Genomic DNA, 18,363 nt, shown 5'->3' on the forward strand with positions numbered 1-18,363 from the left:
TTTACTTGTGTAAGTTGATATAATTGGTGATTGTTCCGAATGATGGTTAACCGTTAGTGATGCGTCGAGGCACCTATTCGTTTGTAAAACAAAAGACCGCGAGCAGTACTGGGATTTGGAAGCTAAATCATTGGAATTGCACTCACCGATTTTTTCCTAGGAATAAGGCCTTGTATTATTGGATAATCCACTGAAATCGTTTCGGTGATGCTACCGACGCTTTAAACAAGATGGCGTCTCCCACGAACGCGATGTGAATGCACGATGAATAAATGGTAACGGTAAGTTTGGCGGGTTTAAGATGTCCGTATTACCGATCCGGCTCGAAGGACCAGTTGTTCGATAGTTCATAGGATTCGGAATCGATTGGCCAATACTTATTACCGATGATCACGGGATTGTGCTGTTCTGCTCGTCTTAGTTCTTACTATTTCCAAGTGTGCGATGAGACAGTGCCAGTTCGGCTTAATAAAGTCTAAACGTTTACTCAAACCACTTTAATAACTTTATTATCTAATTATATTTAACGCTACACAATTATAACTAATACAAAAAAATTCTCGGAGCACTCGGCGCAGCTTAATCGTTGGAAGCCAATTCTGATCTGTCTGGGATGCTGCGTGGTGAAGCCAAAAAAAAAACTCCCTTTTTTGCCGCGCTGCCTGTTCTGGTAGCTCGAGCTTCGCTGGGTAACCAAAATTGCGCTACTTCAGTACAGGGGAATGACAGAAAAATAGGGTAGGTCGCCAACAGTCGTGTCTCGAAGAGATGACCAAACCATAAAGCGTCACAATGTAGATAAATCACTAACATAATTAGATTCAACAACTGAATGTTTAGAAACTCAGCTATATTTGCGTATTGCTTAAGCGATCAGAGCTTACGGTACATTACGAACTTCAGCGAAGCGTGTGTCTATTTAATATCTCACACGTCACGGAAAACAATTTCAAAAACATTTACCAAAATCATGGCCCCTAGCCAACTTTCCAGGTCAATTCAAGATCCGACACCGCATCCTAATTACCGATCGTTACTTCTATCACCACCAAGGTGCCAGTAAACCATCGGTTCGTAGTTGAAGCAATTGAGAAGCTGCAAAAGGGGCCAAAAGTTGTTTGGTCGATTGATTGCCTCGCCGCTTCTTGGCGCCACACTCTTGCGCGCGATACTTGTCCGTGGCACGCCCGACGGGGTATCCGGTCTCATTGCTTATTACACACCCTCTGCCTCTCCTTCAACCTGCGGAATGGATCTAATGGGTGTCCACTTCCGAACTGTTACCCGCGTGTTCCGTTGGTCGTTGGAGGGTCGTTTGAATGAGACGGCAGGCTTCGGACGTTATTCGCACCGTACCGTGGCGTGCCTGATGGGGTACTTGTAAACCGTATATCAACCGCCCAGCGGTCATCTTTGGCGCCGCAGCCGTCGTCGTCGTCGTTGAGAGAGAAAGCGAAAGTGTGCATGCAAATAGCGGCCCGAGTTCGAGTTAGTGCATGACACGATCCTCCGAAGGGACGCCATATCCAGCCGGGTACGGTGCATACATTCTCTCTTTCGGAATTGCACTTGCGTGCGAATGTGTCACGATTGGGTTAAACCTAATCTGCCGGAACAGTATCTGCGGTATTCGAGCTGTAGTTCAAGCGGCATTCAATTGCTGAACTCGAGATCAAATGAACAGTGAATTTTTTTAAAATAAATAAAACTGACGGATATTGGGGGAAACGAAAATTACTCTGACGAAAATTTAGCCACGACATCTCACGACTACAAGAAATCCGACTCCGGGTCATGAGCGCGCGCCCTCATAACTAACGAAAGGTGTTGAAGGTGGCACGTTTTACCAATTTTTCAACGGAAATTCCCACAGCACGGGACGGTGAAGAACATGCAATATTAATTAGCAAAAGAAAACAACCGAAGCTCAGGGGCCGATGCCCAAAAACAGTTCTAACCCCGGGTCCGTTCCCCGATGCTTGCGTCCCCTTCGTCTCGTCAACGTGGAATGTGGCGTGAAATAGCAAACCACTCGAAAAAATTTGTTTCGTTTGTCTAGACGACAGACCGCAGTGAAGTGAAGTGAAGTGAGAAGGCAGCAGCAAATCGATCGCAAATACTTCGGTGGACTTAATTAGTGGTGTGAAAGCCGCCACCCTCATCGCACTGCACCCCAACCGCTGATTAGCTCAGCAGTAGCAGTAGCGGAACTTTTTAATGTTTTGTTTACTTTCAACAATATTTGCACTCGGCCGGCGTGAAAACGCAACAAACAATCGAGGAAACTGGTCTCTGTGCAGTACTGGCCGAAATAGCTCCCAATAGAAGTATGTTGCGGAGGGGTGGACGAGCAGGGTACGGGGTTTCAAACGGGAGACGAAGAAGTTGCCGTTGATCGTCAAACACTTCGTGCGCTTAACAGCGGGTGTAGGTGGAAGGAGGAATCCTCAGGAGATCCATCGCGGATCAGCCGGGTCAGAGAAATCAATGAACGCTATGCTGCTGAATGGATGAAAAGTGAAATGAGCAAAATTTATTGCTGAGTTGAACTTTTCATACAACACTCGCATATACACAAACAACCAAAGCCTTGATCGACTGCTTTGGTAATTGGATGCACGCTGGGTGGACCCCCCTCGGATCCCCGGTTGTGATCATACACTGTTGGCGATATTATTTTTGCCTTGTTGACGAACTGAAACATTTTAGCGACAACATAAAAACTAGTCTATCATAAACAAAGTATTATGCGTATATGAAAAACTAAAGTTTGATAGCAAAATTGATAATTTAATCACAGGAAAATTATTATATTTGCACTTACGAATATACAATTGAAACTTTTCTTGAAATCTCTCTTTTCATTTATTTTGTCATTAATGTATCCACATTCATCGCGGTTCCATTGTTATGTCAAAAAAGGTTATTAAAATGTCAAAAATCATTTCGCAAGATGCTCAAATATAGGTGTGAACATTTCTATGATGGAGAACGCAGAGAACAAAATTATAAAAATGACCAAATTTGGGTTTCACGCAACGTTTTTTTTTATTGAAAGAATTGTATGTGTGTGTGTGTGCATTTTTCGAAGATATTTATACGCGCTCAATTTGCTCAGAGGTGGCTGAACCGATTTCAACAAACTTATGCTCGTTTGAAGGCTACTATCGGGTTATTGATCAAGTTCAAAGATCAAATGGCTGAGACTTTGGATTCCAGAAATATGATGGTATAAGTGACGTAACCGCCAAAACACGTTGTTTTTACCACTCTAATGTTTATAAGGGTGCCAATATTTTGGGATCACCTCTAAGCGCTATTGTTCAAAAGTTTAAACATCTCGAAAAACGTCCTCATGCAAAATTTGAGCTAAATCGGACATGGGTAAGGGATGCTGCCCAGCGGTTAAAGTTTGAAAATTTTCGATCTTGGAAAAGCACCATAGGGGGGAGTACTTGAAATTTCCGAAATCGAACATTTTTTTTATGCCAAAAATCTTAAAATTGCATGAAACATCGAGATTTAGTGTTATCTAAAAAAAAATTTTTTTTTCGATTTCGGAATATCGAATATCGTGAATGAAAAACGCGAGACAAAACAACAAACCGTTTCATAAACGTCGTAGTCTAAACTTGAGTTAAGGGACGAAGCTGTCAAAATTTGAGTATTTTTTACTCAAAATAAGAAAAAAATATATCTATTCAAATTTGAGTAAGTTTAATTCAAAATTTGACTTCATTGCACTATATATATATATATATATATATATATATATATATATATATATATATATATATATATATATATATATATATATATATATATATATATATATATATATATATATATATATATATATATATATATATATATATATATATATATATATATATATATATATATATATATATATATATATATATATATATATATATACATAAAATAACTACTTAAAGTCATTCTTCTTTCTTTTAAATGGGAAGCGCAAAAAGCGAATCAAAGTCGTTTCATTTTGACCGATTTGAAGTCAATAGTGAACGATTTTGATACTCTTATATTGGACGTCTCACTTAGCATAATTGAAACCACAAAATTTCTTTTTAAAATCATCTATGATTGGTGGTTCATTGTATCAGAAACCTAGTATTCTTAAATTCGATAAGAATATTCCGAGAATAAAAACGCACTGAACTGCAAGAAGCATTTTTCTCACTCAAATGTTTTGCTTACTCTAATGTATTATTAAGAGCGAGAGAACTCATGGCTTGAGTAAGTTTTACTCAAATTTTGACATATTGTTCCAGTTTATGAATTTGAGTAATCGCAACTCAAACCATGAGTTACGTTCAAAGAGCGTGTAACTGATGCATAATGATGATGATGATGGTATCACCTCATACCCCTACGACTGAAATTGTAAGATTTTCCAGCCAGGTTTCCGGAAGCCGTTAGAGTCAAAGTCGATTCAAACGACCAGCAACAAATATATCGTACAAATTGGAATAGTTTTGAACCCAATTAAGATTTTTTTGCCCTTTTATGCATCGTTGCTTTTAACGACGTCTTGAAATTTTGAGCATTCGTCAAACTCAAAATTTAGAAATTAAGCATGGGACTGCAAAATGTTCCATTTGAATCTAGGTTTGTGAAAATCGGTCAAGCCATTTCTGAGAAAAGTGAGCGAGTTTCATTTTTGCTTTTCTCATATAGAAAGGTTATGCAATCACTGTGAAAACCGACTTTTGAACCGAGGCCCGGAGGGCCGTGTGTCATATACCATTCGACTCAGTTCGTCGAGTACGCAAAATGTCTCTGTGTGTGTATGTATGTGTGTGTATGTGGGTATGTGTGTATGAGACGTTTTTTTGCACTAACTTTTCTCGGAGATGGCTGAATCCATCCGACTTCCGGTTCCGGAGGTATGGGGTAAAATGTGCAAAAAAATGAAAATATGTGTTCTAACTTTTCTCTTAGATGGCGCGACCGATTTGGCAAACTTAGGTTCAAATGAAAGGTTCTGTGGTTCCATACGTAATTCCTGAATTTAACCCGGATCCGGAAATATAGGGTAAAGTGTGTTGAAAATTTTATACCATCACTGAAAAGGGCGAAAAACCGTAAAAAGTTTGCTAAGTCGACCTCAAATCTTCTCCAATTGATAGTTTTTATCAGTAGACGGTCAAACAAACCGATTTTGGTTATTCTTTTAAGAATCGAAGAAAATTATTGTGAAGAATACCACAGTATTATATATGATAGTATGATTGATATGAGAAAGGTATCACTACACCACTAGGTAGATTAGAACAGGTTTTTTTTTGTAGAGACATTTCTCTTTTTTTTCAAACGCGCTCTGAACAAGAAAGATTAATGAAAAACGCGGGTTGGTAATGCCATATACATTTCTGGACGACGTGAATACGAATAAAACTGGCATGCAACTTTCACACTTCCGATTATCAATAATAGTTTGTGTTAGTTGATTGATTGTGTAAATTTTGCTTCGGTTCCGACTTATCGGCGAAAAAACATAGTCTACCACACAAATAAAGCTAAACAAATGAGAGTAATACCAAACGACAAACAACGCTACATTTGTTTTTGTGGATTTACATACTAAGTAAGGATGTCAATCCTCTACCGCATGCGTGACAGATTGTTGTTGCGTTTACTACAACTCGAAATATTCACGATATTCACTCCACATGGCGAATTTTGAATAGGCGTCGCATACCCGGGTAGGTGTAAATAACAAACAAAGGTCAAAATAATAACAAAAATTTAACCATCATATCTTGGCTTGATGTTTCTGTGTTGTCAGAGCGATACTTGATATTTTCGTGATATTTCATCAAGGGATCAAGACATTGTATAATATCTGTTCAGCATCAAAATTAGTTATAATATCTTATTTCGTTATTGATGAGCTATTTCAATTTCATTAAGTAAATTGACCCAGTAGTTTTATTTTCAAATAAAATACCATTGAATAAACTGCATCAGAATCAGATAAGAGAAATACTTAAGATATTACTCTATTCTAAATGCTAGATTATAAAAAAATTACCAAATGCATCTTCTATAAATATTTTGTTATTGGTTTGATATTACAATGACAGAATTTTTTATTTTGTTACTATTTTCTCATGCAAGCTTTGATATGATTTTTGATATTTTAACTCTTATTTCAAACTAAATAATGTTAATTTCTACCATTGAGATGTTTAATTTTAATGACAGAATTTGGTATTGGTTTGCAAATCACTTCTACCCGGGTAGTAAAGTAAGACGTATTCACGTGAAAACCTCATGAAAAGCAGAGAAAGAGATAAACCTATTTGTTGTATTCGTGTATTTTTATTCACTACGTGTTGTGACAGTTGTTTCTGACATTTTGTATTGCAGCAAATCGAAATTCGATGCGTTAAACATTAAAAATTCTGAATTTATTTTTTGACGTGAAAAATACAGTATATTTCAGTTGAAAAATACAGTGCATATTAGAATACAGTACATTTGAGGGAAATACAGCACGCAGTATTTGAGTCGAAAATACAGTAAAATATTGTAAAATACAGTACGGATACGAGCCTTACTGATGCATAATGATAATGGTGATGATGATGATGATGGTCTCACCTCATATCCCTATGACTGAAATAATGAGATTTTCACGTAGAGCAGAACATTGTTGAATAGATATAAAAATAAATCTCAATCTTAATAATTCCAAAAGAATTTATGAGACGACTCAAATATCCATTTGAATATTACTGTTGAGTTCCAATGAATCATATACCAATATGGATCACTCTGATGAATCCAATACAATCCCGAAAAGACATAATAGACCTCTCGCGTCAAGAAAGGGAAATAGTGGTCTACCAGGCGATAATACCTATCAAAAACGTTTTTTCCAAAAAAATATTTTTTGATAACACCATATCTCAAAGTTTCTAAGACATTTGGCGTCAAAAAAAATTTTCGATTTCGGGAATCTCAATCTTTTTTTCTGAATCCCAAAGTCGATATAATAATTGAAATAATTTTTGCCTTTTCCATATAGAAAGGTGAAAACCGACTTTTGAACCGAATTTCATATACCATTCGTCCCAGCTCGACGAACTATGCAAATGTTTGTGTGTGTGCTTGTATGTATATGTGTGTGTATGTGACAAATAATGTCACTCGATTTTCTCAGAGATCGCTGAACCAGTTTCCACTCAAATTCAAATGAAAGGTCTTACGGTCCCATAGAATATATATTCTGATCTGACTTCCGGTTCCGGAATTACCAGGAAACATGTTCGAATAATTGAGTAAATGCACACTCAATTTTCTCGGAAATTTCTTAACCGAATTTTACAAATAAATGGTCTTGAAATTCTTTAAAACGTCATCGAGAATTTGATCCAGATCCCTCTTCCGGTTCTGGTATTAAAATGCGATTAGTAAAACATTTCAATTTCATGAGTATTTTCGCACAAGCGATGGCGAAGACCTTGTTAGTTAGTGAATATATAAAACTACTTTGGAGCCACTAGTGCCCGGTTTCCGCTTCCGAACGCACCGGTAATAGTCAAGAAAAGCTCGTAACACGGAACTTACTTCGACTTTCTCAGCAACGGTTAAACCGATTTTCAAAAAAATTAATTAAAGTTGAATTAAAGCTCTTAGTGTCTTTAAAGCTACTGTACAATTTCATTCAGATCTGACTTTCGGTTCCGAAGTTATAGGGCGATGAGTATCAAAACTTTCAAACTGTCATACAAAATGATGATGCAAAACCGGTACGCATCCAGGTGGGGAAATAAAGACACTTTACTATTTGAAAAACAAATGTAATGCTCAACGAATTCGTGAAATCAAAGTACGTCATACCAATTGTTGTTCGCCAGGCACATTATGATGAATTCCTTCGTATACTGTTAAAAAGTTGTAGTTCAAGATTTTATTGAGTGAAAAAAAAATGATTTCCCTGTTATTTTACACCAATTGCTAGCAAGAAAGGAAATTCGTAGGCAATGGTTGCTGTTTAGCGAGCTCAAGAAAACCAAGAGCGTATTGGTTTGCTCAAAGCATTTCACACGTTTGGATTACGAAAATATATTCGTGGAAGAAGCTCGGAAAAAGTTAAAATCAAATTTCGAGATTTGGATGCTTGAAAATCCATGTGCTTCTGTGTCAACTAAAAAACAAGAGATGGTGTCCTTCAATAATAATGAAGCAAGGAAATCAATGATCAAAACCGTTTGGTCCAAACTTTGAAGCAAAAAGTAATGTTTAAGAATTAATAATGACGAAGAAAATATTGATAGTATAATTTTCTCCAGCTTCGCCAAAAAGTGTGAAAAATCATTCGGCGGTTTATAACAAAAATAATTTTTAATATTTCGATAAAATGTTTGTTTTATGAGGTTCGATTTACTTGTGTTGTTTCGCGCAGTTCGTTTGAGTGCGAAAAACTCGGTGAATAATATCGTCGATAAAGATATAGCCATTTAGTCGAAAACAATTTCGCCGAAAGCCATTTCGCCGAAAGGATAATTTCGCCAAATTCTTCAATTGTGTTAATATCGTAATTGGAATTGATTCAAGATAAAGACAAATGGAAGACGATAATATCCGAAAATATTTCATATGGCATTCGGCAAAATCTCTAGGAATCTCTGAGGCTCCGAATGAAAGTGGCTTTGTCCAGCAATGATATATCCTTTCCTCAGAGAAAGATAAAAACCCGTTCTACCGCTTTCTCTCAACCCGTTTATTTGAACGTGGATCAAAGTCATATCTGAATGGAAATCATCAATTAATGCCATCTAGTAGGGTGGCCCGAAGCAGCATTAGATTATGATTTATAATGGTTATTCGTTTATTGAATAGCATCTTTTGTTTCAGTTTAAGTTACAATTAAAAAAAGAAGCAATCAAAACCATAGCTGGTTTAAGTTTTAATGATTGTAATTTAAAATTCTAATCCATCTTGCTACAGAATAGATAGAGATACAAAGTTAGAATCATGCCAATCATTGCGTTAAAATGTGCCATTTTCTAACAATAAATAACTTTAACCAAACATAAACAGCATGTTTTTCTGCTCTCTCTCTCTCAGCGAACGATTTAATAAGCAAACCATATGTCGAATGGAAAGAATGTTGCTGGCTTTTTTTGTTTTTAAAAACTTGCCAAATGCTAAATTAACGTCACACAGCCTACAGCGGAAAGGAATTTCACAAGGAGTGTATATATTTGTCTAACACTTCAGAAGCACAGTCGTTGTTATGCTGGCGAAGCACTTTCACGGAGAATGGCGAATCGAGACAGTATTGAATTTCGTCGCGGGAGCCGGGACGTTTGGCGTTGCTTTGCTGCTGCTACTCCATTCGTTATCGTAAACAAGAAATTCCTTCTGCATTACGTTTCGTATGCAAAAAAAATATGTCTAAAATGATCCGCTACTACAAGCTACAATCTCTATTCAATTTGAATCGTCTGTCAAATGGAAAAATTTGAAGCGTAGCGTCTCCATTGATGTCCCAAGCGAAAAGAATGGGAAACTTAACGCATTGTTTTTCACCAACCGGTTTGTGTTAAACTGCTGAAAATGTCACTTTACAACTTATTTTCAAGGAAGTTTCTTCTTTATTTAAATCATGCAAATAATCAGAAAATTAGTTGTTTGAAGCCCACACACATGCATGAAAACTATAACAACTACCGATAAGTACATTGCTGAATGAAGTGAGTGATTCGTCACACCCCGGGCAACGCAAGATGTTTGAACAATGATATGTTACCGGTCTTGCCGGCACCCCGCCAAGGTCGCTGTCTTTCACTGTCCACATGTCACAGGAGTTTTATCACCTGTTAGCGTGCGCTGTGATTGACACTATCTGAGCCGAAACGTTACACCGGATGTCAGGTTTGCTTTACCCAATCAGCAGTTACTTCAATGAAACAGATAGCCCATCAAAGTATTTTAAAAGTTTGTATTCAATTTCAAACGATTACTCGGTTTGATAAATGGCATCCCGTTGAGTAATTTCCTTAAATATCTTTCGGGTAATTATTCGGCAGTGCGCGAAGTTCTTGGCCATGTAAACAAACAGACACCACTCGCAAGGTCAAGTTTGCTAACTGCACTCCTACGGCGGTCAGTTTGCGTAGATTAATTTAAACATCCCGGACATCCGACGAAACACGCTCATCGGAAAGAACAACAAAACACCAGAGTATCACCGAACATGTGACGGCTGTTGACGGACTGATCCAACCATCCATCGGCAAATGCTTTTACGACTGCACGAAGAAATTATTAACACCTTTAACATGCCATGTCGAAGTTTTGTTTTTATTTTTGCTTTTCGCACCGAACGAACGAATTTTCCAAAAACAAAGAAAAAACCAACATCAGTCGTACGCTTTTTGATTGCTACACGCTCAGTTTCGTCAAATCCGTAAACAGACACGGCACCCTCCATTAGCGAGAGTTTGTAAAAACTGCACACAACATCGTTCGATCGTTTTGGTTCTGCTCAACTCGTGCATTCGATCTGAAAACATCTACGGTTCACTGATTTCAAGCTGATGGACCGAAATCGTTTCGAACACCAAAATGAATACCGATACTGATTGGTTGTTAAATTTACGTCACGCGTTTCATTTTCTGAATGAGACGTTTGTATTTTTTGTAATTGCTATGTACTGGAAGATAGTTTTTTTTAATTGAGTGATATTTTTTCATCAAGTAGACTGATTCAAATATTTATTGTCGTTTTACCCTGAAGATGAAGGAAAAATTCTTTCGAAACGTCGGTTTCAAACATCTATCACAAAACAAATAAAAAATAACGGCTAGTTAGAAAGACCTTATCTAGCCACTGATCAAGTTTTTAAGGCTCATGATGGCAAACACCGCCGGTTTCGAAGATATGATCGTATAAGTGGCGTAACCGTCAAATCGTAATTTTTTTCTATAAGCACTCTTAATTGAACCGATTTCGACAAACTTGAGCTCATTCAAACTGAAGTCGTCAATCAATTTCAAATGGCACCTAGCATAAATTTGGGGGTAAGCTTTCTTCACCTTGAAATTATCAAGTTCAAATGAGTTAGGGAGTATGCTAAGCGCATGGTTCAACTATGATTCAATCGGTTCCGGCTATTTAGGGTTGATTTGAAAGCTACAATGAGGACTTGGATCAAGTGTTACTACAATTATAGTAGAAATTTTCGGTTTCAGCGATATAACCGAATATGTGACGTAAGCGACATAGGATTTTCAATACGCACAATTTTCTCAATGATTTAAAAGCTGCAAAAAAGTCAAGGATAACACTCAACTGCATTGTTGCTGATACTTGCGATACCGAAAATAGTATTATCAAATAAGCGTCAACTTGTGAATTACCCGAATCAATCTGGAAATTTTTGTATCTACCCAAACTTGTTTCAAACATTACCTCACTTCACTAGGCGAAGTAGGAATTGTTTTTGCCTTTTTCTATGCTGGTGTTCCATGCATAATTGTTCAATCACTTAGCCTCGTTTAAAAAATACTTTTGAGTTGTGAATCACGATTGAATATCAATTTGCTATCACTTTCGATTCCGGAGAAATAATGGTAAAAGTGACATAAACGACAAAACAGCTCAATTTTCGTGGACATGAATGAACCAATTACTTCAGAATGTGACCAATGATGAAGTTCCAATGTACTACACTGGGGTCTTTTCTTACGTGATTTTTTAAGCGGTTTCTTTTTACGCGGATTTCCGAAAAAAACCGCGTAATTTCGGAAATCTGTGTAAAGTCGATTTTAACAAAAAAAAATTTTCTTCTATTTCGCGGATTTCCGATGTTACGCGGTCTCAAAATCGGTCCCAAAGTTGATTTTTACAAACAAAAATTTTGTTTTGGAAAACATCAGATCTTTAGTTTTGAAACTTTTTTATGCAAATTTCCGAAGCTACGCGTTTTTTTTACGCGATACGTCACCCCGCGAAAAATGAGACCTCAGTGTATTGCTGATTCATTTGGTTTGTGACGAAAACGCCGATGCATGCTTTTGTGAACTATCTGAATCAATCTGGATGAATTTGTATCAAAATTGAACCCGAATTCGTGTCAAAAATGTCAAATTCTAATTAAACAAAACAAAAACTCTTCTTAACTCACCTAGTGGTGTGATAATGTTTTTCTCTTGCCATTCAAATAGTTTCTTTCAAACATTTGAAAGCTTCTATCCTCGGCCATCGCTATTGTGAGCTCATCAAATAGCCTAATAGTAGCTTTCAAACGTTTGTTGCATTGAAAAGCACTGGGATTTGTCGGTTACGTCACATATAACAGTACATCTTTTGAACCGGAAATGTTCGCCATAACCTGTCCAAATGTGATTGACATTGTCAGCTCCAAACAGTGTTGGTGATTGCCGATAATTTGACAGAAGAATCGGATCGCGAAACGAAAATAAGCGACCGTTTGTTGCTTCAGAGAGGATCCTCACAGCAGCGTGCTAAGCTTTGATTCTCAGAAATGTCATCGAGAGAAATTCGCTCTCGCACTGGTGTCCATTCTATGTTAAATGAGGCATGCCGGGTTTTTGTTGTTGCGATGATATCCATCTCTCTTTAATGGCGCTGATTCAATCGTGTGAAGAGTTGCTACTCTTTGGGCTGCTACTTCCGGAACTTCTGGAAACCAATGGGGTCAACAGAGCTTCAGTCATTCACCCGTCATCAAAACCTAAAAACCGAAGCAATCGATTCTACTTTTTGTGGAAGCCGAAAGAAGGGAAAAAAATGTGCACAGTTATTTGGAAAATCCATTGTGGTCTACACCTAGGCTAGCTAAACAGCTGATATTGCCCAGAAATACCGTATGGCGCGTTACCAAACTCACCACTCATAGGACTCATTTAAAACCACCGTTTTGCTGAATGTAGTATGTTGTTACATTTTGGCGTTTAAGAGTTATATGACTTTTTTGATATTTTTTTGTAAGGCAATTTGAACACTAATTTAAATGAGATAAAAAAATAACATCCTTCCAGATTTCTCATTAAACTCTTCTTATTTTATGACCTTCCAAAAACCGTATAAGATTAGTTTTTATCGATCTGGCATCTGTTGAATTAAAAGGTTAACTAGTTTTTGAAAATTGGTTGGTAGCCTAAATTGAAAACCTTATTTGGGCAAAATTGTTAGATTTAGTAAAATGCTAGAACAAAAAATGTGATTTTTGGAGAGCAATCCTATGTTTACTTCGAAAAATTGATGTAACTCGATCAAACGAAGAGGTAGGAAGATAGCTTCTTCAGCAAAGTTGCTCAACATAAAATTTCCTACAATTTTGCTGTAAAGCGCAATAATTTTCAAAATTATTATTTAAGATAGTTTGAGTTCAGATTTAAATCCAAACATGGACCACACTAATGATCTTTTACATTGATTACAATACGACTTTTGTGAAGACACCAACTACTAAAAAATTATATTTATTAGCGAAAATGTTTTTGTCTCGCTAAGTTCCCGTTTAGGATGCCAAACATGCTTCCGAAATGCACTCGCGTTCGCCCGAATAAGCATGGATATCTTCATTTAGGGGTTAGCCAAATTTTGTGCTAGGGCACATAACCGTTTTCATTATTTTCCTTTTCATTGGATATCTTTCCAATCTGCAGAATCTTCCCCAAACAACGACACGTGTGCGCTTAGTAGTAATCCTTGTAGCATCTGTTACTTCGCGCACATTCACTTTAGAATCATCCTGCTCCATTTTAAATAGTTTCGATACTATCTATTGAAACCGTTTCGTAGGGTTTGTCGCTGCGAGCTTGATCTATTTCACGGTGTAATCTGAAGGAGCATTTTCTATGTTTTTTGGCTGTTTAGGCACTCATGAAAATGTTTTTTGAAAGAACGAAAATCTTGTTTTTTTTAAATAAAAATAAAAATTTATACATATAAAATATTTCACCTATTTTCTCAAAAATTTTCATGTCATAACCTTTATGTCGATACACGGATGCTACACTAAAGGCAAATTCCTATTGAATATTTAGGGATTTTGTTGGTTTGTGCAAAAGCACTTTTTTTTCGCGTTTCGCCTTCGGATAATCAGTGCTAAGCTAGCGGTTTAAATTGAACTGCTAGACGCGAGATGAGTTCAATTTGAACTGCTTTAAGCACTGATGAGTCGAAGGCGAAACGCGAAAAGACAGAAACAATTCCTATTGCTATTACGACGGGACCGGGGACGGACGGAACGGAAGCAGAAGGAGGCTTGCGCATGCATTGGTATGACGTGGACTAGCCGTCGTTGGTATTCGTTTTCGACAAGCTCGCGTCGTCCCACAGGCGCACTGAGAGAAAGTGCTAGGAGTGCGAAAAATGATACTATTGAATCCTCTGAGAGTATGGCCTTTATGGGCGTGTTTTGTTGATGGTTTTCTCTCATTGAACTCTCTTTCAGTGCACTCGTGGGACGAAGCGAGATTGTCGGGAACGAGTTTCAATGACGGCTAGTACACGTCATACCAATCCATGCACGAGCCTGGCACTTCGTCAAAGCCGAATAAAAAAAATGCTCCATTGGGAACGGGTATAATCTATACCTTTCACGCACAGCGATGCCAGATCGTGCGCTTTGAATTTCCGTATTCCATCTTGTGCCGTGGTAGCAGAGGAGAAAAAATCTGTATAAATCCGTATAACTTATTTTACATCTATTATATCTTTTTTATATCAATTGTCGCGTATTTTATGTAAGGGCGTTATTTGATTTTTGAGGAAATTTTTCTTTTATTCGAAAAAATTACACGGTTGTGTACCAAAGATAAATAATAAAGACATGTACGTGCTTATAAATATTTTAAAAAAATGTGGTTTGTTCCTGGTACCTTCTGAAATGACCGCACTCATCGCTTGGTGGAACGCAAGATTAATTGCATTGTTATCATTTCAACCAAGTGTGCCATAAAATCTCAATATATACAAATGAGCTACCGAATCGAAAGGGTTCTCACGGTTTGACATTTGCATTATGAATGTATGATGGGAACTCAGCAGTGCAACCAATGTATCACCATTGGTGCCAGTTTCACGGGGGACCGTAGATGTGCGCCAAACAAGATCGTGACTGTCATGTATGGAAATTCGTGAAGGCATTTTTTCCAAATTCACAAAAAAAAGTAACAAAGGTTTCTTATCTAAAAAGTATTGGCATTACATTCCTTATGTGGAATTTGGCCTTTCTGTTTCAATCGACTTCGCAGCCGATTCATAGCGTACAGAATCATTACATGGCTAGTACTATGGATCCTACTGACACTAAGAACCCTTCCAGGTCGGGGCACGAACATACGATAACTGGCTTGTAAGACCAGCGCCCTATTCATTGAACCGCCAACCCGGGTTTCTTATCTACTATTCATTATTTCTACGATTTGGTCTCAATTTTTCTTTTATTTGTTTTCTGGATATAATTTGTTAAATTTTTTGGCAGTTTTCGTTGTTAAAGCGCATCATAATATTAACAGGATTATTATTATTATTATTATATTATTTGTTTTTCCGAGAATATTTTACTACTTCTAAGAGGCGGCTAGGAGCTTGAAATGTTAGTTGTGAAAGCAATAATTCAGTACTTGTTAAGAAACAATGTCGTTGATAAAATAAAGCATTGTAGCTCTGCAGCGTTCTTCGAGTGTTTGTAAGTTTATGAGCATACAACGAGCCTCATATAATGGAAGAGGAAATGTAGTCCAGTTTAGTTTACGAAACGCATACAGTAGAAATTGTTTTTGGATAGATTCGATGCGTTCTTCGTGTACGGAAGTACGTGAGTTCCATACTATGCTGTAGTATCTCAAATTTAGCATAAGTTGTATCTAATAATTTTATTGTGTAAGAGTCCTGAAACTTATAACTGAAACGTTTAATGAAGCCTAACATACTATTTGCTTTATTGACAAATGTATTATAATGTTCTACAAAAGTAAGTTCTGGGTCTAAAATTACGCTTAGGCCTCTAATAATTTTACATTTTGTACTGATTGGTTTCGTAAATATATTTCAATAGAAGAAGACATAGGGTTTCTACTAAATGATATTGAACTAAAGCTAATTTTAGGAAGTTAGAGCCTAGTTACTGGAGAATCAACAGCTGATCGGTGTTCAATACACTCATGCGAACACGCTATGCAGCAGACGGAAGATGGCATACACACACCGCTTAAAAGTGACTATCCAGTGAGCGAATGGATGTAACTCTGTTTTGTAACTCATTCACTAGATAAGCTACATGTTTCGTTCGCAGGCAGCCAGTGACAAAAGTGACTAAGGGATGACATCATATTGGCATGCTATGATTGGCTCGTGATAACATAGATCAATTCAAACCAATTTTTTCAATAGTACGCTACTGGAATACTTAAACGACGTTGCCATTAATGTTTAATTTAAATGTTTTCGTATCGATAGGTTGTTAAATTATAACAAACTCGAAACAAATGACTGAGTCATTATCGTGCAAAATTATAACATGTGCTACAAAATTTTTGTGCATACTTGATTTAACCCAGCGAAATTTGTCGGCCAGAATCGGCCCGAATTTACAACCGATGGATCACACTCCTCTATCATTATACTATTGAAAAATAGACTTCCGTAAAAATCTGTATGAAATCAGTATTTTCTACAAAATCCGTATGAAATTCAGTAAATTTTACCAATGTACTTGAAAATCAGTGGTAACCCTGTTCACGCAGCCCACCTGGGTTCGATTCCCAACCCCGCACACAGGCTTATGAAATTTTTAATGATTTATGCCTCTATAATTGAAACAAACAAAAATTATTCCGTCGTAATGAGAATTGACTTTGATCTGTTGCGATACTGTAAGTATCGAGACCAAAAGTATCGATACTAACAGTATCGCTCTGATGTGATATCGATACCAAAAATACCCGATTCTTGAAAGAAAGTATCGACTCGCGTATCGGACATCTCTAGTTGACAGAAATTGGGAAAATTTCATTCAAATAAAGCATGGTGTTTCTTGTAATTCAACTTAAAATTTAAAGTATCAATTTTTTCAGTTTATCGTTTGATAAGCAATTTTTATTAGTATTTTCATTCGACTAATTTTAACTAATTATGTTAATATCATTAGCACCATTTTTTTTAGGGATTTGTCATTTTTGGACTATATTTTTTGCAAAATAAATGTTAAAAACGAAGTCCTCTTCAAAAAAGCAGTTCATATCTCAAATTTGGGAAAACAAAGTAACTGGCTTTTTGATAAAGTCTACATGTCCTGAAAGTTTCACTCAAGTCTGAGAGAGTGTTACACACAGCGAATACGATTTGGCTGCGAAATTATGTGTAGGGTTCTATTTCTATTTTGGTTATCTCTCCAGTTAGAGTAAAGGAAATAAGATAGTTTTCTGCATACTTTTCGATGGATAGATTGGATTTTCCAACGGCGCTTTACGCATTAATTCGTCGATTAACTTAATTTTAACTTCAATTTTCAATTAACTTTAGCAGTTCACTTTCTTCAACAAATAATACCCAGATTTGTACTGCATAAAACGCAGCAAAACTGACTGGCAGAAACGTACCACATTCCGTCAGCAGATGAAAACAAAAAACACAGAGCTTACTACTGTTGTTTGTTTGGTTGCACTCGCACAATCGCCGCCGGCTTCGATTCGATTTTTATCGCGAACTGAGGCGTCACGAGTGCGCGAATTTCACACTGTTGCTGTTTTCTGTGCCTATCAATGTGCGAGCGGTTCGTTGTCCACTACTGCGTGAAACGAACGACACAGCTGACCTTGACAGTGGAGTCCAATCTTAGAGGAGATCACTACTTTTTGAATTTATTGTCATGATTGTTTTTTTTTTGTTTTTCTTCTGTGCAATTAATTCGCCTCTGCCTGACGTTTATTTCTTCGCACTGTTGGACGAGTGTGGCAAATGAGTTAAGTATATTTCATTTCAAAATTAATCCAAGTTATGTTTTGGTGACGTGTGTATTTTGTTTATCTACATCGTCATCCATCGCATGACAAAATTATTTGGAACGTCTAACCATTGTTTTGTCGTCGTTGTTGTTGACGACCTGAATTGTTCAGGTTACAATGTCACGAAAAGGCGTCATTGAAAGTGACAAAAATTAATTGATTTATGATCATTTGATTGCAGATGACCGACCAATAAATCGCGATTTCGTTTACTGCGATAATATTCTGCATCGCCAAATTGACTTATGATAATAGACTGTTAGAATGTTTTGGAACTGATTGTGTCTCCGAGCATTGTATGATCATTCATAGTATAGTTTCTTCTATCAGTAT

The 18,363-nt window shown here is 36.9% G+C and overlaps 1 protein-coding gene across 2 annotated transcripts in view; it reads right to left on the bottom strand.

Moving 5' to 3' along the window:
* The window catches only part of LOC131433834 (uncharacterized peptidase C1-like protein F26E4.3), a 135,241-nt gene that overhangs the window by 66,995 nt on the left and 49,883 nt on the right, over positions 1-18,363 (bottom strand). The window lies entirely within an intron of this gene.

The sequence above is a fragment of the Malaya genurostris genome, chromosome 3, assembly GCF_030247185.1.
Source record: "Malaya genurostris strain Urasoe2022 chromosome 3, Malgen_1.1, whole genome shotgun sequence".
In the NCBI taxonomy this organism is placed as follows: domain Eukaryota; kingdom Metazoa; phylum Arthropoda; class Insecta; order Diptera; family Culicidae; genus Malaya; species Malaya genurostris.